This window comes from Mirounga leonina, unplaced genomic scaffold (genome assembly GCF_011800145.1).
Source record: "Mirounga leonina isolate KUSES-001 unplaced genomic scaffold, KU_Mleo_1.0 Mir_98, whole genome shotgun sequence".
In the NCBI taxonomy this organism is placed as follows: Eukaryota; Metazoa; Chordata; class Mammalia; order Carnivora; family Phocidae; genus Mirounga; species Mirounga leonina.
In genome coordinates, this window is record NW_023270921.1 from 3,424,324 (window position 1) to 3,448,428 (window position 24,105).

The 24,105-nt window shown below is 39.9% G+C and overlaps 1 protein-coding gene across 2 annotated transcripts in view; it reads right to left on the minus strand.

Annotated features, from left to right (window-relative positions):
* LOC118006655 (ADP-ribosylation factor-like protein 15) overlaps window positions 1-24,105 on the minus strand; it is a 401,185-nt gene that overhangs the window by 105,236 nt on the left and 271,844 nt on the right. The window lies entirely within an intron of this gene.

Below are 24,105 nucleotides of genomic sequence, written 5' to 3' on the forward strand. Positions count from 1 at the left end.
ACAAAGAAGAGAGGGAAGGAAAACACTTAGAATTTTCTATGTTAGGTGTATATAAATGTATCTTGGGGGAAAAGAAAGATAAAGAAGCATTTGTAGTACCCAGTATTTACCTTCAACAAAAGAAGGCTGAGGGTCAACTGATATACTGGACTGGAAGGAAAAATTTTCTGCAGCCTTTCTGAAAATTGCTATATAAGCCAAGGACACCAAAACAGCTATACTACCTATTGCTATGTCCTAGAGATAATCACAGTGAAGGAAAAATATCAAAGAATATACAAATGATGTTTGGCTCTTACAAGGAGTTTTCTGCACACTCCTATCTCATGTAGTCCTTACAGCAGTGAAGCAATGAGCTTTACTAACCCTTGAGCATAGCGGAGGAAAACAAAACTCAAAAAGCCTGAATACTAGTAAATAGCTGGCAAACTTCAATGAAATAGAAGAGCTTCTTTTATCAAGGACTTTTGGAATTAGAATCTCATCTTTCGCTACTGCGCAAGAAAAGGCGGGTGGCAGGATGGGTCACTTGACCTAATGCAGAGTAGTCCCTTTAATGACTGCTGAGGGAGGGGAAGCAAAGCGGACACTTGCCCATGGAAGGTAGGGATAGCATGTGGCCACATTAGTGTCGTTGTCCTTTATTAGAGTCTCGACTCAGCTCTCCATTTAGTGAGGTCTCTAGGTCATTACCTTGCTTGGGAATTTGTAAGTAACTTCTTCAGAAACCTTACTATCTGCCTCATTCCTCTGTCCTTACCTACCTGGCCGACTCTAGAAATGTGCAGTTTCATTGTATAAGAGGGATGCTAATGAACTGCTTGTCATTTGTGCCTAAAAACCGTGTCTTCTGTGAATGCACAGCTTTCCCACCTGCGAATCGCTTTCAGCTACAATCAAAAAAATATGTTATTGCAGGCACCATCCTGGGTGCTAGGGGAATATACAGGTGCACAACACAAGGTTCCTATCCGTAACAAGACCAGCCCTTGGGATAACTATAACCCAGTGAGAGAGGCAGACAGCTTTTAATCTTCTCAGTTGTGCAGGTGGAAATGTCGAGTGACTTGCACATGTTCCGTGCAGTTCAACCAACATTTATTAAGCACTTGGTATGTGTCTGACACTGTGCCAGGTGCTGGGGGAAAAGGCAAGTCAACAGATCATTTGACAACCGTGCTGCAAATGCTATAGACCAGAGTGTGTCCAGAGATCTCCAGGCTGCAGGGGAGCCCAATCTCAGGGTTTGAGAAAGGCCTCCTGTGAGGGAAGGGCACTTGAAAAGAGTCCAGGTTGAATATATGTGTCAGATTAACTTTGCTATAGATTTTACTTAATTAAAATACAAAATCTGTACCAATAACTTAACATTTACTAAAAGACCCCACACTTATGAAAACGAATTAGGAAGAAATTTCAGCTCTTCAAAAAGCCCTCAAATAGACCAAACTTTTAAATCAACCTAGATTCTCATTTTCCTGAACGTACACCAAGCTCTTTCCAATATACCACCTCGATGTGGTGAACAATAAACTTCTCCTCTACTCTTTGGCCAATTTCTGCTGTAATACAATTATTTTTGCTAACCTTGGAAGCCAAGTGTACAAAATGCTGCCTTTTACACTGGAAATCCCTTTCACAAACAACCTACAAATTCCTTCCTCCAAATAATCTCAGTCTTTTTTTTTTTTTTTTTAATTTCCTGAGCTCAGAAGAGCTCCCCAACACTGGCACCTCAGTCTTCATTTTTTGATATGTACCCATTGCCAACGGTTGTCTTACACTCTGGCCATAGCATTCAAAGATCTCCAGACGCTGCCAAGTTCGCCTTTGCCTCTTCAAAAGTCCTCTCCCCTGACAATCTCTTCAGAACCAAATAGAAGGTGGTGCTACTTCCTTCCAGATAACTAGCACGCCTTCCCACACCACTTCTGTTTCTCTCTCTCAACCTTCGTTGCCGGAGGATTTTCAATGAAGATCCAAATGGCACCCGACTATACAATCACAGCATGGCAGCCTGTGAGAACTGGAAGGGAACGTACATCATCGAATCCAACAGTTCTTCAGATTCTTCCGCCATCACATTTGTAGGTGGGAGGAGGCTGATGGGGAAGGGAGAGGCAGGCAGGACCTATGTATGACCCATCCTCCTCACCTCCTACTTAACCATTACATTTCCACTTCAATCTCATTTCCTAGTTATGCATAGTACAATTTAAAAAAAAAGGAAAGAAGAACACAAATGGTGGTGTGGAAATAAATCTCCACTTCGAAAAGGAAATGTAGAATCATCAATCTATTTTCAAACATGCTGAATCACTTTTACAGAGTATGATGTGAACTTTGCAAATATTTGTGATTAACAAGGGTCTCTAAATGCCTGGTCCCTTACTAATCCTAATCCTTCACTTTAAAAACTGGCCTGCGCTACCCAGAAAAGAGTAAATGTGATTTATTGATGGATGTGCTGGAAGAATAAAGGGACTGGTGTTTTACTGCTGTTTTTCCCATTAGCTAGCTGCTTAGCCACTTCGCTTCCCCGTGCCTCAGTTTCCTTGTCTGTAGAATGACAACTTTGCTCCATGAAGGCATTTTCTGGCTTCAAAATTCTGTTCTATAAAAAAGACTTAAGCTATTTGCGAGTGGAGGGCCGAGCCACTTTCTCCCTGCGTTCCCCATTTCTTGAATAATGTAGCTTTCTTTTCCAACGGCGGAAAAAGTGTCCTGGGATGTGGGCAACCAAACACCAGCTTTCATTCAGTCTAACACCAAGACTAATGGAATGTTTACAGACAGACTGGCTGGCCTCAGCCCTTCAGTTTCTCCCCTTTCATCTTTCTAATCCTCCTTTCAATCTGTCACCCCCTCACATCTCTTTCCTTCCTTCTAAGCTCTGCTCCAGTTAGGCTGAACATACTTCAAGTGGCTACTGCGCACAAGACACTGTGGGTCGGCACTCAACTTATGTGATGACGTGGGACCCACAGCCCTGCGTGGCAAGGCCTTCTTTCTCAGGAGGGGGGCTCTGGCATAGACACAGAGGACAGATGAGAGATGCAAGGATCGGGGTGGCACACTGATGTAAGAGATGAGGCATGATATTCTTTGACTTCAAGTCAACTAAGCTGGAGGCCTGGCTGGCAAGTGAGAGAGAAGCCGCTCAATATTAAGGAACCGAGCCCCTGAGCGCTGAGTCACCGGTGTTCCGGGCACTGTACTCGAGGCCACAGGTAGGAAATGAGAAGACCTCGAGCCTGCACATGCTCTGAAAGGAGAGACAGACTTGGCGAGTGGGTTGCTGCCTCAGAGGGCACAAGGGGAGGGTTTCTGTTAGAAACAGCTGATACGGGGTAAAAGTGGGGAGAATAACTGAACTCCAATTGGAATAATGAATATTTAACAGGATGATGTTAAGGGGCTGTTGGGACCAAAGGGTTACTGGACCATTCCTATCAGCATCTGGACCCGGAGTCAGAAGAGAGTCAGTGACACGGAGATGCAGATGTCGCCAAGGGTGGAGTCACGGAGGGGAAGCAGGTTCCCGGGGAAATGCAGAGAGTAAAGTGCCAACAGCAGTGCCAACACCTGACACGGGTCAACATTCAAGGGGTCGAGAGGCAAAGAAAACTTAGTGAAGAGGACAGTGAACGGAATCAGGAAAAGAAGCATGGCCCGACGAAGTAAGGATGAAGAGAGCTCGGAATGAAGTACTCAAAACTGGGAGCAGGGTAGGGAGAGAAAAGTAGCTGTGGGATTTGGCCATCAGTTAATCGAGACCTTTGGGAGAACAGCATCATTTCCTATCTACACGGGGTCGGTGAGGCTCTCTTTCCAGAAAATCGGCACTTGAGGGAATGAGGAACTGCACAGTAGACTGAGGTATGGACTCAAATATGCCATTCTTTTTTCTTTCCTTTGGAGTTTGGAGGGGGCTGGAGCAGGCTCATGGGCCAAGGGAAAGGAACGAGTCTTCTATAAGTTCTCCTCAGTGTCTATGCCCCTGACAAAAAATGAAGCCAGGGGTTTCCAATCTTTTGAGTAACTTTCCTCTGGTCACTGAGCGTGGTGGTGGTGGTGATGCTAATCTAGATCAATGAGATGGACGTGAACTGCCAACACCAGCACCTCCTGAATGGATGGTCACCACAACTGGGACACATCTGGGATGATCAGTTAGGTTGTGATTGAAAGAGACAAACAGCTGTCCTCTAGGACAGCTAAATGGAGGGAAAGGGAGAGGTCAATGGACTGTTGATGGAGAAAAACGTACAGCAAATAGGAACGCACCTCAGGTAGGAAAAAAAATAAGCAGATGAGTTTCTAATGTGTGCCTTGAATCCAAGTCTTAAGTGAAGATGAGTGGTGATAGAGATTGAGCTGCTTCTTGCATGAACAAGGTCACGGGCTACAAGTTACTCTGAGGCAGGAATTTGTGTAGAGATAAATATTGCTTCTCCTAAGTACTGGTGGGAAAGCAAGCTAACAGTGGCTGTAGCAGTAAGCAGAATGGAATAAACAGTATTGTTTCCAGAACCTGCAATAAAGGTTAAGACATATATATGTGTATTTCTACGTATGTATACATCTAAAGTGATGTAATCACTCATTTTCCATGTCTTAGTTCCTTTTACATGTACTAATTCATTTAATCCTAACTCTAGGTGGCAAGTCCAGTGATTATTCTTATTTTACACAGAAAGGGAAAGAGATCCAAAAAGGTTAAGTAACAACCACCAGATCATCCAGCCAGTGAATGGGGCAGCAGGGACATTAAAACAGTTCTGCCCCCTCCCAGGTCCACAATGAATCGCAGGCAAGATGCTGTGCCAGGACGTGGACATGGCTCTGATCTAGATGCCACTTGGGAGAGCCAGTTGGGGGCTGACTGGTCATTTCTTCCCTCTCCTTAGTGGTTCTCTAAAGCAAAAGCAGAGATAGCACATTTTCTGTAGCATGTTTAACATTTTTAAAATAAATCAAGCCATTAGGTTAAAAAAAAAAAAAAAAAAAAAGCCTCCTAAAAATGGCTGCCCATGTTCCTGTGTGTGAAGAGTCCGATGGCAAGCCCTGCAGCTGAAGTTTAGCAAATGAACCGGGCTTCTCTCCAGGGTACACACTCTGATCGCTGTTATCGAGGCTACTTCTGTGTCTTCTGTAGCCTATTCTCTCTCCTCCCATATTGGAAACAAGACCTCTCCTGCCCCATCCTAACAACAAAACCCCCCAACACACATCCATCTTGATTTGTACAAACTTACTCAGATTTCTGTATATAAACCCTTCCTTGAAAACAGGTTTAGTCCTGACACACTAGATTTCACAATACTCGCACCTGCACCCGGGTCCGCTTCATGGATGTGTGACCAGTGCCGTGGCCCAGGGCCCGGCTTGTGACAGGGGCCCAGGCTCAGAAGGGCTCTGTGCTTAGTTTAATGCTCTGTGGCCACTATGTTGAAATTTTTAGTAATTTTATCTTTGAACTTGTGTTTCGTAAGTGAAATCTAATGGAACCATGAAACATGTGCAGGGGCAGAGGAGATACATGGAAGAGAGAAACAGCTTTGTATTTTAGTGCTTCGAGGGCACTTTTTTGTTTGCTTTTTGAACAAAGGGATTTTCGTTTCTAGTGGGCCCTGCAGACCATGTGGGCAGCCCTACCTGTCACCCCCCCCCCACCCCTGTTGGGTTTTGTGTGTTTGGGTCCTTTACTCACTACTGCACCCTCCCCATTATTCACTTCCTTGTATTTGGACCTTAATAGATTATATACACATCTGAAGGAAGAGTCACTATCTTTTTCATCTCTCTCACAAGCTGCGCATATCCAAGGGCCTAATAAAGTGCTAAGGACACAGAGGCAGTTGGCAAGTATTTGCAAAGTCAATACACCACTCCAGTGAGATAACTCTTCAATTTTCCATGATGACCACAACTGCATCTTTTCTAAATTATAGAATCTGGTTCCCAGAACACGATAAAGTAGCCACCTCCACTTTCTATGGAGGGCTGCAAAAAGAATGACTTCTTCCCTATTTGCTTGCAAGAAAAAACACTTCGTATTAATAAAGCAATGGTAAGTGGCAGGGTATTAGGTTTGTTTTTAAGGGCTTTATTTCCTTTCAACTTTTTGTTAAATCTGAGCATCAAAGCATTTTTGAAAGTTTACTGTTCCAGGATCTAAGATTCCAAAACATGGCAACTGACTTTTCCTAAGGGTTGAATGCTGCTTCATGCAATGCTTAATTTGAATCAACAAATGGCTGAGGGAACATCCCCCAGCGCTTATCTCTGAGAGAGAGCAAATGTAACCACCAGCCTCTGGCAGTCCAGAGGCAAATAACTGAGGTCAAGTTTCCATTTCAGATTCCCAGCATCGTTACACCTTGTACTACTGCTAGATTCTCATGCTGGCCCAATTAAAGCTCTTTATGAGAATATGATTTATATCGAACATTTCAAGTTCATTACAGATAATGATGCCCAAGATAAATGCCACAAGGAGCAAACAACTCTTCATATATTTCACAGTGTCAGTGGTTGGAGTAACTAGGTGATAAAAAGTAATTTGCATGAAAAAATATGTATTAAACCGGTTAAATATATCTCACAAGACTCCAGGTTCAACAATTTTCTTTTTCTCATCTTGGCAAGCATTAGAGATAAAGAGCTCAGAAATGTGTCCTTGGCTACTAAGAGGGGATGGAGATCCAGGACACACATGGAATAAAATAAAGCCAATTTAATAATGATGTCCTTTATCCAAAGATGTAGGGGCGACATCGGTTGTCCTCCAAATATTAATGGAGGGACACAAAACTGAAAGGCAATATTGAGGGACAAAGGAAGTGAGCCAGGAAGAGCAACAGCATGGGTATTAGGTATTCAGAAGAACAGGGGAGAAGTGATGGGATGAATTTGAGTTTGGGGGGTGTCATATGTGTATCAAGAGCCTCAGTTACGACGTTTTCATTAGCTAAAAGAAGTTGTTGATGTTTAACGTTAGTTGTAATAATCAAAAAAGGACTAAATGTATACTGTGTTGAGATATTTTAGGCAGAGTAATCAAGACAAGGGGTGCATACTTTATTCACACTGTGACTAAACCCAGCACACTGCCAAAAAATAGATTTGGAACAAATTTTGGAATAAAAACTACTCATCTGTTTTGCAAAAAGAAATCAGAAGCACATCAGCATAATCAGTAATTTTAAACTTGCCTATTAAGTCAGGACATTGATCGCTAACAGATGCATATATTTGCAAATTTCTTCAACAAAGTTGACAAGCAGTGCATCACAGGTCTCTTCTTGCTGGCCTGGAGTATCTAACTATGCTCATTACTAATGATTCTGGGTGTCTTTGTCAGTTTCTACTGACCAGATACTGGTCTGTACAAAAGCCCCAAGACTGGCCTTAAATCAGGCTTTGATAGTCATTTTCCGGATTCAGGGTAAATTGAGGAAAATGGATGGCCACCAAGTGTTGTCAAAGGATAGTAGTTGCCCTGCGTTTGAAATGCACTCGATCTGTCAACACCCTGGGCTTGCACGTGAAGCACTGGACAGCCGGCATGGGGGTTCAAACACATTCTGAACATGTAAATGGGCTTCCAGAGGAACTGAGAACACAGTTCCTGAACTCACCTCTTTTGGAAGTTACAAATTACCAAGAGGCTGTGGGGAGGGTAGGTGGTATTCCCAACTGAAAACTTACCTAAAGGTGACAGTGGAATGGAATAATGGAATAACTACACATACATATGAAAGGAGCAGGATTTCTCTGCTTCAAATTCTAGCAAGAACCATCCGTGAGGCGGGAATGTTATAGCTACCTACATGCACAGCCACCCACATCCTTAAACTGGTTATGTTTATAAGCCAGACATTTCTTAGTAGTGTGCACTTTTCTACACAGGAATTATAAGAAGAATATGCATATGATGAGGATGAGACTGGGACGTCAGTCAGGACACATATCCTGCCTTTGGCCTGAACTGTAAAATTCAGAGACATTTTCGTTGTGCCCCCTTCCCTTAAAAAAGAAAAAGAAAAAAAGAGCTAATGAGACTATTTCATGAAAAGCCATAACCAAAAGCAAATATAAAAACACTGTCAAACTGAAGGGTGTCAGTCAGTAACTTTAAACACAAGAAACATACAGAGTTCTGGACCTAAAAATGAAAAGGGGACTATCAAAATGAATCTATAAACAATAGAACATGAGTCTGAGTAAAAATCTCTCCTTTTCTGCCAGTCTCTCTTTAGCCCCACTTCAAATCTTACCAAAAAAGCCTCAGTTTTGTACTTGTGTAGAAAACCTTCTTTCAGTAACCAACTGACCACTCTTCCCTACTGCTTCTTTGGCATTCTTAAGTGATCCAAAAGAACTCTGTATATTATATATTTACATATATTAATTTCATATGTATTCATTCATTTCAAACTCACACACAGAAACACCCGTAAAGGTAGTTCTTTCACTATCACTGCCTTATAGACAAAGAAACTGAGGACCAGTGAGGTTGAGTGACTTGCCTAGTGGTCTGGGTTGGAGAGCTCCAAGGCCCTTGCTGTTAACCATTCATGTATCACTATCTCTCTGTTGCAGTCACTTGTACTTGTTGATAAACTTTTTTAAATTTTTAAAAAATATTTTATTTATTTGAGAGAGAGCACGAGAGAGCAAGTGGGGGAGGCGTAGAGGGGTAGAATCTCAAGCAGACTCCCTGCTGAGCTCGGAGTCTGATGAGGGGCTCGAGCTCACAACCCTGAGATCATGAGCTTCATGACTTGAGCTGAAACCAAGAGCCGCAGGCTTCACCGAATGAGTCACCCAGGCGCTCCAATAAACTTTTTTTTTTTTTTTTTAAGTTTTATTTAAGTAATCTCTACACCCAACACAGGGCTCGATGAGCCAGCCAGGAGCCCTAACTGATAAACTATTTTGAAGAGTTTAGTGGTACTTTATTTAGTGGACATTCAATCAATGTTGCTGGGTGACCAAGATAATTCTGTATGTGGGTGGGTGGGTGTGCATCTGAGTGTGTGTGTAGGACAGGTTCTACCAGAAGCTTCCTTCAATGAGTTTATATACAGGGGGAAAGAAATTCCCATTTATTGAAGGCCTACAATGCGCCGGTCAGACTGCAACGTCTTCTGTAACCTAACCTTCACAACGCCCCTGAGATACAGGTGTTCTCTTCCCAGTTTTTATGTCTAATGTAGGATTGTTTTAAGAACAGGTATGTGAATTGAGGCTCAGTGAGGCTAGTGACCACAGGTAGGGAATGTCAGAAGACAAGACACTGCTGCCTCGGTCATGCATTTGGTTATCCAGTACTAGCTGCCCTTTTGTCATCTTCTTTAGTTTCCAAAGACTCAGAGAACTCAATTGTCCTAAGGGTCCACTATGACCCCAGATTGTTTTCTGTCCAGGACTTCCCATGGTACTGCATATAATGGACCTTCCTTGTGTTTTACCACTTTTAAGAATATTTCATTGGTTGTTTTAGAGCACATCTCCCAAGTACACACAACCCCTTTAAATTTAGAGGCTAATGAATCCAGAAGCCTGGTGCTATCAATGGGCTTCGTGTCCATGCTCTTTCATAATTGTGGCCACAACTCTTTCTGTGCTATAGCTGAGGTGACATGTCACACATAAGGCCCTGGATATGAACCTCTAAATAGTTTTACACTCAAAAGTGACTGAAGAGCTATTTCAGAAGGACTGAAATGAAAGTAAAACCATGGATTTCAAACTCTGACCATGATTCACCATAAGTACTTTTGATACTGAGACTCAATTCACATGTACACGTGAGTGAATATATCTGCACAAGAAAAAAATTTTACAGAACATGTTCTCTTACCACAACACATTGTGATAGTTTCTATCAATTCATTAAACAAAAAAAACCCCACAAAACCCACAAAAGTCTTTACATGTCTCCCTAATCACGTTGCAACCAACAGCTTGAAAAACAGAGCCTGAGAACACACTGTTCCAATTTTAATTAATATTTTGTGCATAACTGAATCAAAAAGGTTTGTTCAGGCATAATGAATAACATTTATTGATTTCATAGAATGAAATCATTTATGTCGCTTGAACTTCTCTAAAAGGAGACTGTCATCGCTGTCTATGAGGTGGTGTGCAAACAGGTTCCTACGTCTGCCCTTTTGTGCTTTTTAAATTGTGTACCAGCTGAGTGCATCGCCCATTTGAAAGTTAAATGAAATGAAATTTTACCCCTTCTGAAAATCAGATTTCTAATTAGGGCTGTTTTTTGCTCTGCTTGATTTCTCTTGTTCTGAGTGTTGTTAAGGCTGATTTCTTAAAAACAGTTTTTGTTTTTGTTTTTTTCCCCCAGGTAGAGAAGCTCAACTTTTAGGTCTGTTTCTAGGTCACAATTCTCCCTTTTAAATATATTGGTCCACTTTGGACTCTGGTCCAATCTTCCATACTTCTGTCACCCTCCTGTAGTTTTCAAACTAGATGACCGAGGTGTTTCAAAAAACTTGGCCAATGTCTTTACTACCCTGGAATATAAGTAACAGGACTTCTAGATTGGAACACATTCATTTTATTCAAATAGTTTTCAATAGACTCTCTCCCTACTTCATTATAGATTTTCATAACCTCTAAAATGAAATTTGATCTTGGCCTCAGAGGAAGTATTTTTCATCTTTATATCTTAAAATAAAAAAAGGTAAATTTCATTTTTTTGGTTTGTTATCAATTTTACTTTTGAAATACAGGGATAACAAAACTAGTTTCTCATATGTGTTACACTCAGTTCTTTTAAAAATGTTCAATCTTTAGAAGTATGAAAAAAAGAAACCAGGAAAATGGTTTTTTGTTTTTTTTTTTAAAGATTTTATTTATTTGAGAGTGAGAGAGAGAGAGAATGAGAACACGAGAGGGGGTAAGGTCAGAGGGAGAAGCAGACTCCCTGCTGAGCAGGGAGCCCGATGTGGGACTCGATCCCGGGACTCCAGGATCATGACCTGAGCCGAAGGCAGTCGCTTAACCAACTGAGCCACCCAGGCACCCACCAGGAAAATGTTTTAGCATAGAAACAAGATACCACGCTTTCTTTATGGATATCCTTTCTGAGAAACGTATATGAGCTAAAAGAATATACATGAGCCAGGGGCCTCTATTACTTCAGATTTCTTCAAAGCAAAAGCAGCTCACGGTGCTGGGGATCTTGTCTGCCTTCACCATTTGAAAGGGGAAATGGAGGTTACATGGAACTACGTCATGCTCAGAAGAGAGAGGGTTAAGTTCTGTGGGAGACCTAGCTTTCAGTACCCCAGTGAGTCATAGGAAAGCACATGCTAGCTCCTGTTTTCCTTCTGCCGTCTCCCGAACCAGCTATATTTGGTTGTCTTGCTGCTGATGTAGCCTTATGTGTCAGAGGAACTAAAGAACTTCCATAACTCAGAAATGGGTTGGTTTTTTTTTTTTTTAATGTTGAAAAAACTAGTTTAAATGCCAAACGACTTCTGGACAAAGATGCACAATTTTAGAACACTTCTTATAAGACTGAGGAGGAATGAGTAACCTAAGACAGAAATGGTGAGAAAAAAAAGTATCTAAGGAAAGGAAGGTGTGTCCCAATAAACATCGAGTACGCCATGAAATGTGTAAACGGACTGCATTTTAAATCCATTCAATTAGAAGCTGGCGTGCTGATGCTGGTCCGTGCGTTCTTAAAAACGTGCTGATGGCTCAAACCTCTGTACACCTGTACAAGCATGGGGCTATGTCATCCAAAATTTTAAAAATACAAAACAAACACCCTTCGTAACGAAACTTCTCTCGGACTTTTGACCTCTGCTTCTGGCATTGTGCAAAGCTAGGACTTGTTGTAGGGCTGGGGAATGTGGCCTCTGATTACTAACCAGGATTTTCTCTTTACACTGTCTTGCTTACTCCTTTCTTCCCCAAAGCCAGAGATCCCTTCAGCTACTGCAGCATCTCTACCAGATGCGACAAATCACAGGGGTGTATTTTGACTTTTGCTCTGTCATGTGAACAAGAGTAACACTGAAACCTTTTACCAGTCCCTGTGTTCCATCTTTGTTTTCTGTTTCCCCCAAGTGTTTGTAACCTGCTCCGGAGAGTTCTTCCTTTAATATTTTCAGTCTTCTTTCCTCCCTTAGGTGAAAACGTGAAAGCCTATATTAATAAAGTGATGTCGCCATGAATTAGCAGTCATTTCTCTAGGACTTATTTTGACACGGTCCTTTCAGTATGGTGGCTGGTCGGAGGTCTGAGGGACTCTTCTAACATAAGAGGATGAAACAGAAGACAGGATTTCTACCGAAGTTATTTTAAGGTTCTGAAAACGACCTGGTCATTTTTATCAGTGTAGCCTGACAAGAGCACTCGTGTTTCATTATTAATAAACCTCATATCAGAAATTGTGAAATATCAACAGAAGGTACTCGATACATATACACATCTTCATTCCCACAAATCTTGGACAGCTGCAATTCAAGTTCTCTTTATACTTCTCTGTTCACCATCATTGTCAAATTACTTGATCACAAAGTTGCTCTTAACGTCTCAGACACTTGGCAGAAGAGAGCAGTACCAGCGTGAAGTTCAGACCAAGTGACTTGCAAAAGTCGGTTGCCCTCATTTTCCTCTACCAATCAACCTAAAATTACCAGTCATCAGCTTTCCATAGAAACTGTCAATTTCTTAATATTCACTTCAAACAGATTTGCAGGTTTAAAAAAAAAGTACACTATTCTCCCACTACTGACCTGTTTAGTTTTGTAATGTTCCACATTTGAAAGCAAGTTATAGTTAAGGCTTTGTATTACATTTGCTGGATAATGGTTTCAAGTTCAAAAAAGAGAGGCCTGAGCTTTCTCGGCACTACTGCTTACAACTCAATGGGCTGTGGACCTTCAGCACAGACCACTCTGTCTTCAGCCCAAGAGATGGAATTCAGCATGCATGAAGTTGACTTTGGCTGTAAGAACAATAATTGCATTACTACTAAATCTTGCAACTTTTATATTAAGTCAAACTCGATGAAAAATGGGTCAAAATTTGAGGCTCAGTATCAGCCTTGTTTGGCAGAAGAGCCAATCCTCAGTAATCCGTGGAGATGGCAGGCAGGGAGAGTGGGGAAGCTATCCAAAACTCATTTTAGCAATGTTCCAACAGTTTTCGTCATCAGAACTCCTAACAAAGGGCAGGGCTGAAGGTTCTTCCTTATTTCTCAGCCCACCCTCCAGTGTAGGGGAGAGAAAGGGAGGGCAGACTGCTCTTCTCTTTACTCTCCCTTAATAGAGGGGAAAAAAACAAAAACAAAAAGACATGGAGGGGGAGATTAGGACAAACACAAGGAGCCACAAAGGGAGGGAGGGTGATGACTGTTTTGAAGTGATCTGCATCCTTTTCGAGGACCTGGAGTAGACAGAAAGCCCTCCGAGAAAGCACAGAACACTGTCCCACCTCATTTCTTCCTGAAAGATCGACTAACCAACCATGACGAAAAACTAGCCTGAAGAGGAGACTTGTTGCTAAACAATCCATGCAGAATCATAATCATCATCACCTCGCATTTAACAATTACCCTGAGTGTCAAAGCATATACTTCTAAAGTACAAGACTGATTTTTTGACAAACGAGCTACAAATTTAAGACGTCAAAAATACTGCCTTAAAAAATTCTCAAGAAAGCCAATATTCCAAATGATACTGTCATGGCTAAACATTTTTATTTTCCATTTAAAAAAATATTCTTCTATTGTAAATACCTACAGGGTCAGTCGATAAGACATACAAGAAAATCAGCCTCAATACCAGATAGATTTGGCCTCATTTTTGACTCATTCTGGAAGGGATCCAACATAGTTAAATGTCTTCCCCAGAGTTAGAGCTGAATAGCCTCAGGCTAATAAAAACCAATACCTGTTACATAAGACCCAAGACTGTCCAATACTAAGGACACCAAAAACAACACTGGCGTCTGTAAGAGTTCTCTCAGCTACTATTTTATTGATCCCCAAAACAACTCCACAGAATCAGTAAAATAATTTTAAAAATTACCTGTAACAAAAACTGTGGGTTTTTCTGTGGTAGAGGCCAAATCACAAGACAAATACCTATGCAGAGAGTTGAAAAAGCCCTCTGTGCGCAGAGTGAACGGTACAAGATCAGGTCTCCAGCTCTTGAAGAAGTGTGGTCCTATCAGAAGTTGTCGTATACGATATTCAATCTATAGAAATATAGACTGTGAATTCAATACCCCCAGAGTATTGCTGCTTTATAGATTATAAAATGATTCACCAAACTCCACCATTATCCCCTCAGGGAAGTTAGATCATAGAGAACTTCCATTTCCTCTGTGCCCTATCTCTGTAATGAGTACATTTAAAAAAAATAAGCACACTTGTTGTCAGAAAAAGTTGCGTGTGTGTGTGTGTGTCTTTTTAAATAAAGAACAAAAAAGCGCGTAATTTTCAGAAACATTTTTCTTCATGAGTGGAAGAAACTGGATCTGGTGATTAGAAAGGCAGTTGGAGTGAGAAATTCCAGGAACTCCATTTACAACTTCATCTCTAAGAAACCATTTAACCTAAGACAACCTAAGGCGCAGACGATAACCGACTTGCCCAGTCAGAGCATCAGGGAAGGGAAGCTTGGGCGGTCACTCTACCAAAAGCAGTGCAGGTGACAGCAGCAAGCTGCCTTTGCTGTGGCCCAGAAGGAGCGGCTACAAACCAGCCAGATACTGTAATTATAAATACATGACGTATGTGTGCCTATCAGGACATGCAGACGTGACAAAATCCTTTTACAGCCTTGTAATATTTCCGGGCGAATCAGGGCTCTGGAAGATATACAAGGGAAGATACTGTCCATTCCTTTACATAAGTCAATACTGAAGGGGCGCCTGGGCGGCTCAGTCGGTTCAGAGTCCGCCTTTGGCTCAGGTCATGATCCCAGGGTCCTGGGATCGGAGCCCAGCGGCGGGCTCCTTGCTCAGCGGGGAGCCTTCTTCTTCCTCTCCCCCTGCCCCTCCCCCTTGCTCATTCTCGGTCTCTCTCAAATAAATAAAATCTTTAAAAAAAAGTAAATATTGGAATCTTCCAGAAATAAAGATTCTGTAACTTGCCCATATACCTTGTCATGGTATTTTATTGTTTTGTGGGCTCCAAGATTCTAAACACACAGCTGAAGTCTCTCTTGCTTCGATTTCAGCTCACTGACTCATTTGGTCACTCTCCTTCACAGCCCTGGGAAAGTAAGTCAGTCTTGCCGTAAATGGTTGTGGGCATGTATTAATAATACTCACTTGGTGGCACTGACCCCCAGGATATAAGTAAAAAAATAATAATAAAAGCTACCATTTTTCTTTTGAATGGTTGAGGACTTGCATTAATACTCACTGGTGGCACTGACCCCAGGCTATAAGTTCTAAAAATAATAATAATAAAAGCTACCATTTTTCTTTTTCTTACTTTCTTTTATTCAATTTTAAGACATTTCTGTTGCGTTCCGCAAACTGACTTTAGAAAGCCAACCCATTTTATCTTCATTTTCTAAATTACACGTACGCAAGTCACAAAATTGAAAAGTTTTATCTAATACTAAATGTTTAAGTATCTCCCTCACATCCATATGAGTTGCTTTCATTAAAACATTATTTTCTGTTTATATATTATTTTATTAAAATGAAACATTAGCTAGGATTTTAAATTATGTCTTCATATACATGGATTATGTATGTTAGAATCACAGAATTTTAGAGTTGGGAGAATTTTTAATAATGTTGCATTAGTCATTTTACAGTTGACATGGTCAAGTTTGCAGACAGTCACAATGTATTTAGTTTTCCCTCAACTTGGACCCAAATCTTCATTTTACTAATTTAGAGAATTATGTGTATTAGGAAAAAAAAAAAAGCTAGGTGTGTGTGTGCATGCGTGTGTATGACATAGACATGTTGCTTTCGTTGAGCTTCTTCCAAGTATATGATAAGCAGTCAGTGGATGATGGGATGAGGTGCTTAAGTCAAGGGACAAGCGTAGAGCTGTCCGGCTTCACAGGTGTACCACCTGCGCAGCTGCACAGGGCTGGCAATCGGAAGGGGCCCAGTGTTGGTTTAATGATTAAATTACGTAGCCGTTACACAACCTACCCCTACCAGCTCCCGTTTCCACATCAGTTAATCTCTAGAAGGGCTGCAAACACAATAAAATCAGGGCCCTGTGTCCTTCCCTCAGGCCTCTTTCACCGATTGCTGCTTGCTGAGAAGCTATCACAGCCCACTACAGACCTCACTCAACTGCACTCTCATTTCCTCATGTCATTATTTTTGGTGTGACCTATGCTTTTCATATAGATTATTTTCTCCCTACTTTTCTGATGAGTCAAATGCCTTTTATTATCTCTTAAAATAGCTTATCAAAATATATTCCACAACGTTTTGCATTTATTGCCACCAACCTCTCCCTCTTCTGTTTAAAACAAATTCTTTACAAGGAAGAGCTCTGTTTTAGGGTTGGAAGAACCAGCCCTTTCAATGACTACACAGACCAAAGAAAAACAAAGATGACAGCAAAGAAAAGTGAACTTGCCAGCACTTCAGTCCTGGTACATCCCTCTACTTTTGCCCTAAATTCTGGCATTTGATGTGAAGGGTCTTTGTCCCCACTGCCCTGTCTTGTCTCTAGCTCTCTGTTGGAACTGAAACATCACAACAGTGAAGATAGTAACATAGACAGAATTTCTATCAATGCATTTGGCCTTAGAACCACACCCTTGAGTACAAGGGAGAGCTTAGGCTTGATGTATTTTCCCAACATGGTGTGTGTGTGCGCACTCATGTGCAAGCTTGTGCACCCCAACCAGTTTGGTTTTTGTGGGTTTTTTCCCCAATTAACTTAAAATGAACTGAAATCAAGTGAGATCTGGGTGTGCCTCAATGTTTTCAGCCTGGTACATGTCTGCAAGGCTCTCCTTCCCGTGAAAAGCACCGGCAAGGAGCGGGCTCACCTCCAGGACACCAAGCACAGCTCCTCAGAATCGTCGGGGTCAGTGGCGCCAGGACTCCCTCGGCTATTACGATGATAGCTTCAGTACCAGCTGCATTGTCACCAGTCCACGGTGACATTCTCACACTACCACCCAGAAGGAGCACGTTCTCTCAGAGTTTAAGGGGGACTCAGGGCCTTTGTGAAAGAAACCCTCCCAGAGGGAAGGCTGGAAAAATGAGCCAGAAGCAGTAACTGGGGTCTTTTGAAAACTAGTTTTTAAAAGGCCTCCTTTTCCTTCCCATTCCATCTGTTCTCTAACCCTTCCATTAACCCCCGGAGCCTCTTGTTCTCGCTCCCTTCCCCAGAACTTAAGCAAGAGACAAAAGACATTCTCTTACTTCCTTACAAGTCAAGAAAATTGGAATGGGCTTGAGTATGGTGAGGCAAACCTGAGGAGGAAAATTAATAAACCACCACATCACCTAGGCAGACTGATACCGTAAATGAATATGATGCTCAGAGTAATTCCAAAATGAGAAAAAGGACGCAAATATTTATAAATTGGACAAAATTTAGAAATGCTCAAATATCCACAGAATAGCTAGGCTCGTTACCTACTGAAGAAGCACATTTCTCGGGTTCATCATTGTGTTTTTAAAATCTGGATTCAAACTCAACTGTAACACTAAGTTACCTGTTGCCCGAGTGCCAAAACGCTAAACCTTTATTATCTATCTATCTATCTATCTATCTATAGATATCTATAGATAGATAGATTCTATCTATAGATAGATAGATTCTATCTATAGATAGATAGATTTCTCAAATGCACATTTTCCCCTATGAGTTTTACTTTAGAAGTTTAGTGGACTGATTTATAATTTGTCATCTTTTGTCTTTTTCAGCAGTGTGTCATTAAGTCTTTAATTTGGTGTTTCCTGTAGTCTGCAGTAGGATGTGTGCTATTTTAAATCCAAGGATTGCAGACATAGATGGTGGGTAAGATCTGTGAACCATAAGTAAATTCTTATAAGGAACATACAAAAAAGATTGTTCTTCAGTCAGACTTAAGCCATTACTTTTTTCTAAAGAAGAAAAGGCACAAGTTAAGAAAAAGGCACCGTCAAAGACCTTCTGCCCAAATGTGCATCTCCATGAAGTTTCCTGCTGAGTGCATATGAATGCACCGTGATCTGGGAAAAGGATCCAAATAGGATTGCAAACATCCAAAAATTTTAACTCAAACATTTAGGTATTTCACCATGCTGCTATTCATTCATTCACTGATTTTTTTTGTCTTAGTTTAAAGAGATGCTAAACAAAAGGAGGCAAGCTCTACATGTATTTACATTCCAAAACTAAGCCCCCTCCTCCTCCCCCAAGTCTGTCATCCCTTCACAGCTAAACAAACCGTAAAGTCTAGCCCTAAGTTGGCAAAGAGAAACAACAAACATGGTAAGAAAGTTTCTCTCTTTTCTCTAACAAAACAGAACTAAACACCCAGAGTGATTAATTCATTCTAGTGCCCCATGTGAGTTTTTTTCTATGATTTACCCACTTCCAAGCTAATGTATGTAGGCTGAATTAAGGAATGAGATCAGATTCTTTACTATTTTGGTAGTACTGCATTCTTTATTCTTTAACAGGCTTTGGTCAATGAAATGCTTCTTGCATCTTTGCTATGAAAGTTAATGGTAAATGTGTAAATCAACTGAACTTATAAAATTAATTTATGAATATAAACTATAAAACACATTCTGAAACTTCCTTAACAGGATAAACATTCTTATTTTCTGAAGCTATAATCCAACGGAAAAATACGTAAGTCTGTCGTCTATCAACGATTTTACATTTAGCAAGTGATTTTATTTATGACTGCATCCATATATGTTAAAGGTTGGTAAAGTTAAGTATTGTTTAAGCAGACTTGCATTGCTTAGAGACAAGGCTAACATAATTCCCGGGTATTCCTTGTTTTTCAGAGGCTCTGTAGTATTATTTCTGGAAGCTTTATCTTAGCAATTTACTTGAAAATCTTTAAAGCAACAAGAAGTACTGCTTAGTAAATCTGCAGAAGGCTGTACCTATAATCTACTATTTTGGGGGAAGGATTTCTTAATAGGCCCTCAATTAGTATCACACTGAACAACTGTTGAGTATATTGGGGCCAGAAAAATCACTAAATTACCTAAATCTATGAGAGTATTTGCAAATTCTTAAATTTCAAATCCAGATAGTCCATATACACATAATTCTGGAAATACAATAATCCTTATCCAAAATGTGAAAAAGATGTGAATATTAGGACATTCCACAGCTCATGCCAACACAGTCTTATATAAACATATACACTTAATTCTGTCATAAATCTAGAATAAAAACTAATACTTCTAATTAGATGGTCATAAATTGAAGAATAAAGAATTTAAGCACTATCCACCTCCTTTAAAAAAATACTTATTATTTCCCTGTCTTCCACAAAATACCTAGAAAAGCATTAAACTCTCTCAACTACAGCACACTTTGCAATTATTCTCTTCTTCTCACATCTGAAAAGCAAATTAGCAGTTCTCAAATGTGATGCTACAACACCAGTTAAAAATGTAAGCTTTAAGCTTTGTTAAAACTAGTCTGACAAAAACTAAATATATACTGATCTTTAGATCTAAAAGAAACATAACAAAAAAAATCTTAAGTAAATATAGGAATTATTCAAGTTACTTAGAATCATCCATCTAAAATACTAAAATAGGTCTTTAAAAAGATCTGTGGTGCCTCCTCTTCCACAGGTCAGTGGAGACTACATGGGGTATCTGGACTCCCACCAGATGTAATGAGGAGCCCCTCCCCCATCACTGGAGTCAGAACTTTCACCACCACCCAGCAGTGACAGGGCCAACCCCCTGCAGTGTCAGTGGAGACCAAATGCGGAGCAGTAAGAAGCAATCTCCACCTCTCTCAGCAAGGGTGGTATCAGCAGAGGTCTCCTGGGAGGCCTGAGCTCCCACCCCTGCCAAGCAATAATGAGGCATTCCTACCCCCCAGGTGACAACGAAAACCTAGTAGCGAATCCGGATTTCTAACATCCAGGAATGAAGAGTCAGAACAGTATCAGAGGATGTCTACTAAACGGAAGATTTAAATAAAATCCAGAGGCTCACAAGACAATAGATAAAATGCCAAAGATCCAGTGGAAAAGCACTTGTCCCACCAAGAACCAGGAAACTTTCAACTGAAATGAGAAAAAACAAGAGTCTCTAGCACCAGGATGATACAGATGTCAGTTAGAATTACCTGTATTTTATTTATTTATTTTTATTATTTATTTATTTGAGAGAGAGCGTGCACATGCGAGTGTGTGAGTGGGGAGAGAGAGAATCTTAAGCAGGCTTCACGCTCAGCACAGAGCCTGACATGGGGCTGGATCTCAGGACCCTGAGCTGAAATCAAGAGTCAGACGCCTAATAGACTGAGCTACCCAGGCATTCCACCTGACAAGTATTTTAAATCAGCTACTATGAAAACGCATTAATGAGCAATTACAAAGATGCTTGAAACAAATGAAAAAATAGAAAGTATCATTGAATATAAGATAGAAGAACCAATCACAAATTTTAGATCTGAAAATTGCAATAACTTAAGTAAAAAACTCAGTAGATTCAACAGCGGAATAAAGAGAACAGAGGAAAGAATCCGTAAACTCAAAGAGAACAATAGCAATTTGCCAACCAGGAAAACAGAACACAGGCTGAAAGCAATGAAGAGAAACCTCAGGGACCTATGAGACAGTAACAAAAGACATAAACTTAGAGATTCAAGAAGCTGAGAGAACCCAAATAGTTGATAAACACAAAGAAATTCATGCCAAGACACAACATAATCGAACTGCTGAAAAATAAAGATGAAGGTTGAAATTAGTGAGAGAAATGAGACCTTAACTAAAGGAGCAAAGTAAAAGGCAAAAGGCAGCAGATTTCTCATCGGAAACCAGCGAGGGCAGAAGAAAGCAGCACAACATTTTCAAGTGCTTGAAAGAAAAGATCTGTGAAGCCAGAATCCTCTATCCAGAAGAAAGATCCTTTAGAAATGAAAGGGAAATCAAGACAGTCTCAAATGAAGGAAAACTAAGAGAATCTGAAGACTGAACAACAGAAATTACTAAGTTTGAACAACAAAGAAATTAGACAAAATAGGTTATTATGTTATCAGTGGGGAGGGTAAAGGGACATACAGGGAGATAGTATTTATAGTGGACTCCAATATAAAATGCTGACACCGGGAGACTGTGATGGGTTATGGATACAGGACGTAACACTTAAAAGCAGCCACTAAAAAGAGCTATACAAATAGATACACTTAAAAACACTACAGACAAATCAAAATGGAATTGTAAACATTGTTCAAATAACTCACTAGAAGGCAGGAAAAACAAAACAGTGAGATTTAAATGGCAGACTTAAACCCCTAACATATCAATGGTGGGAAACTGGGAGTGACCCTAAAGGGGCAGCACCAGGGTGATCTTAGTGGTGATGAAACAGTTCAAGATCTTGACTTTGAGGTGGTGGTTACATAAATCTACACATGTGGAAAAAAATGACAGAAATATATACACATATAATGCTAATGTCAACTTCTTGATTTTGCTGCTAAACTATAATTTTATAAAATGTAACCATCAGGGGAAACTGGGTGAAGGGTACACAGGACCTCTCTGTTCCAGAATCTGTAATTATTTTGAAATAAAAATCAATGGGAAATATGCAATATCATGCTTTAAGAAGGTCATGGTACCCTTGTAGATACATGAAGAAAAAGTCATGCATGACTAACATGTAAAGTTGGATGTACCCAGAATTTATTACTTTGAATTCTGTAAGGCATTAAAATGGTAAGTCTTAAAAATATTTGATATAGGGAAGGCTGGCTGGCTTGATCGGTAGAGCATGCCACTCTTGATCTCAAGGTTGTGAGTTCGAGCCCCACAGTAGGTGCAGAGGTTACTTAAAAAAGAAATGAAATCTTAATATGTTTGATATAATTACTATGTCTCCATGAATAAAACATAATAAGAATTCCTAAGCCAGTCTATGAGTTACTTTATAAATACTAAAAAATGTATTTATGCTCACTGAAACATTTTCCCATATCTGGACAATATATCGTTACTCATATTTAACTAGAACAGCCAACAATAACACCCCATTACTCAATAATCTGGATAGAGTTTGCAGTGTCAAGAAAAATATATATATATAAACACATACATATTTATATCTATAGCAAATATAAATATAGTTGGATCCTTAAACAATGCAGGGGTTGGGGGCACCAACCCCCTGCATAGTTGAAAATCTGTAACTTTTGACTCCCCTAAAACTTAACAGCCTATTGTTGATCAGAAGCCTTACTGAAAACAGTTAATTAACACATATTTTGTATGTTACATTATTTTGTATTCTTACAATAAAGTAGAGAAAAGAAAATGTTATGAAAATCACAAGGAAAATACATATATTGTAACTATATAAAAAAATGCACATATTAGTAGACTAGTGGAGTTCACACGCATATTGTTCAAAGGTCAATTATACTCCATAAAGTATAAATTAATTCCAGAGCCTTTGGGAAGTCCATTTAAGAGGGAAAAACTATTTTTATATGTATTTACTAAGTAAGTAGACAAATCAACATTTCATGAAGGGCTCAACATGAAGTGATAGAGAAAATGAAAAAGGTAGATTATACACACAAATTTGTAGCATGTGTGTATGTTACAAGTACATATTCTTGAAAGTACATTTTCTCCCCTCCTCCCCCCCCCCTTTTTTTTACCTTAGAACCAATAAAGATAAAGGGAAAAGAAAGGCTAAATCCCAGGCTGATTTAGTATCTGCAGAAAAACATGATAGCACTTTCCTGCCACTAAATGGAAATGATCCTTGGATGAAAGAATCCTTTCTTTGTGAAGCAAATGGAAATTAAGGATAGCAACTGAAAACTTAAGTTCACCTTCACCTGAGTTTTCTTATATCTGCTAGCTGAATACATACATATGATATGATTATAGAGAGACAAATGGGGCAAAAAGAACAAACAACAGTCATGTATTGAAAGCATTCCCCCTGCCAAGAACAGCAAACCTAATACCATGGCTTATGAAGAAGGAGATTCTGTAAGGAAACAGAATTTAATTCAATTTCTTGAAATTAATTGGAACCTTGAACATAAGATGTTAAGTTGATATAGAACCTGAGGCAAATTTCTAATATATCGTGATCACATTTTCATGAACAAGGATTTAAAAATTGGAAAGTGCCATGTACCATGTCACATGGGGTTCTTTTTGGATAAAAGCAATGCAAAGTGATAATCACTCTTTTTCTTTCAAAAGATCCTACACTGCAGGCAGGTTTTTTTTACAAACTCTGATCACATCAGTTAAGAAAGCCACTTCCCAAGGATAAATTGACAAGGATGAGAGTTTGAATATTTTAAGCTAACTGGTGCCATCTTGTAAGAGTAATTAATTACTAGGAATATTTTACTTGCCTAAAAACTAGAATAGTGTGAATCTTCTTGGCACGTTTTCTTAGAAATATTTATAGAAGTTTTCAAACTGTAGGTCTTATTGTTTCTTAACATCTCTCTTTGGCAAGAATATTAGAAATGCCATCTTCCAATGTTATCTCAGCATCTACCAAGAAGCAGAAGGCCTGATAATAATTTCCCCAAACATAAGAAAACCCCAAGTAAACAAAATTTCAATACCTGGGTTACAGTCATTTGTCAGACAAGCAAATAATTTCCTATCTTAAATAATTTACTTATACTTTTTATTGGTTACAGAGTTATGCTGAATTTTTAGATTCACTAACTGGTTCCAACATTGGCTGGCATGTAGAAAGTGCTCAAAAAATAATTGCAGAGTAAATAAAAGGGTCTTATTCAGCAAATACTAAAAAACACAGTCTATCTAATAAACATTACCTTAGCCGTAATGTCATTCTCTTTGGAATAGCACCTGTTCCTCAAGAACTAGAAGACAGACACCAATATATAAGCCATCTTAGGGGAAAGAACTGGGCATTTGAGGG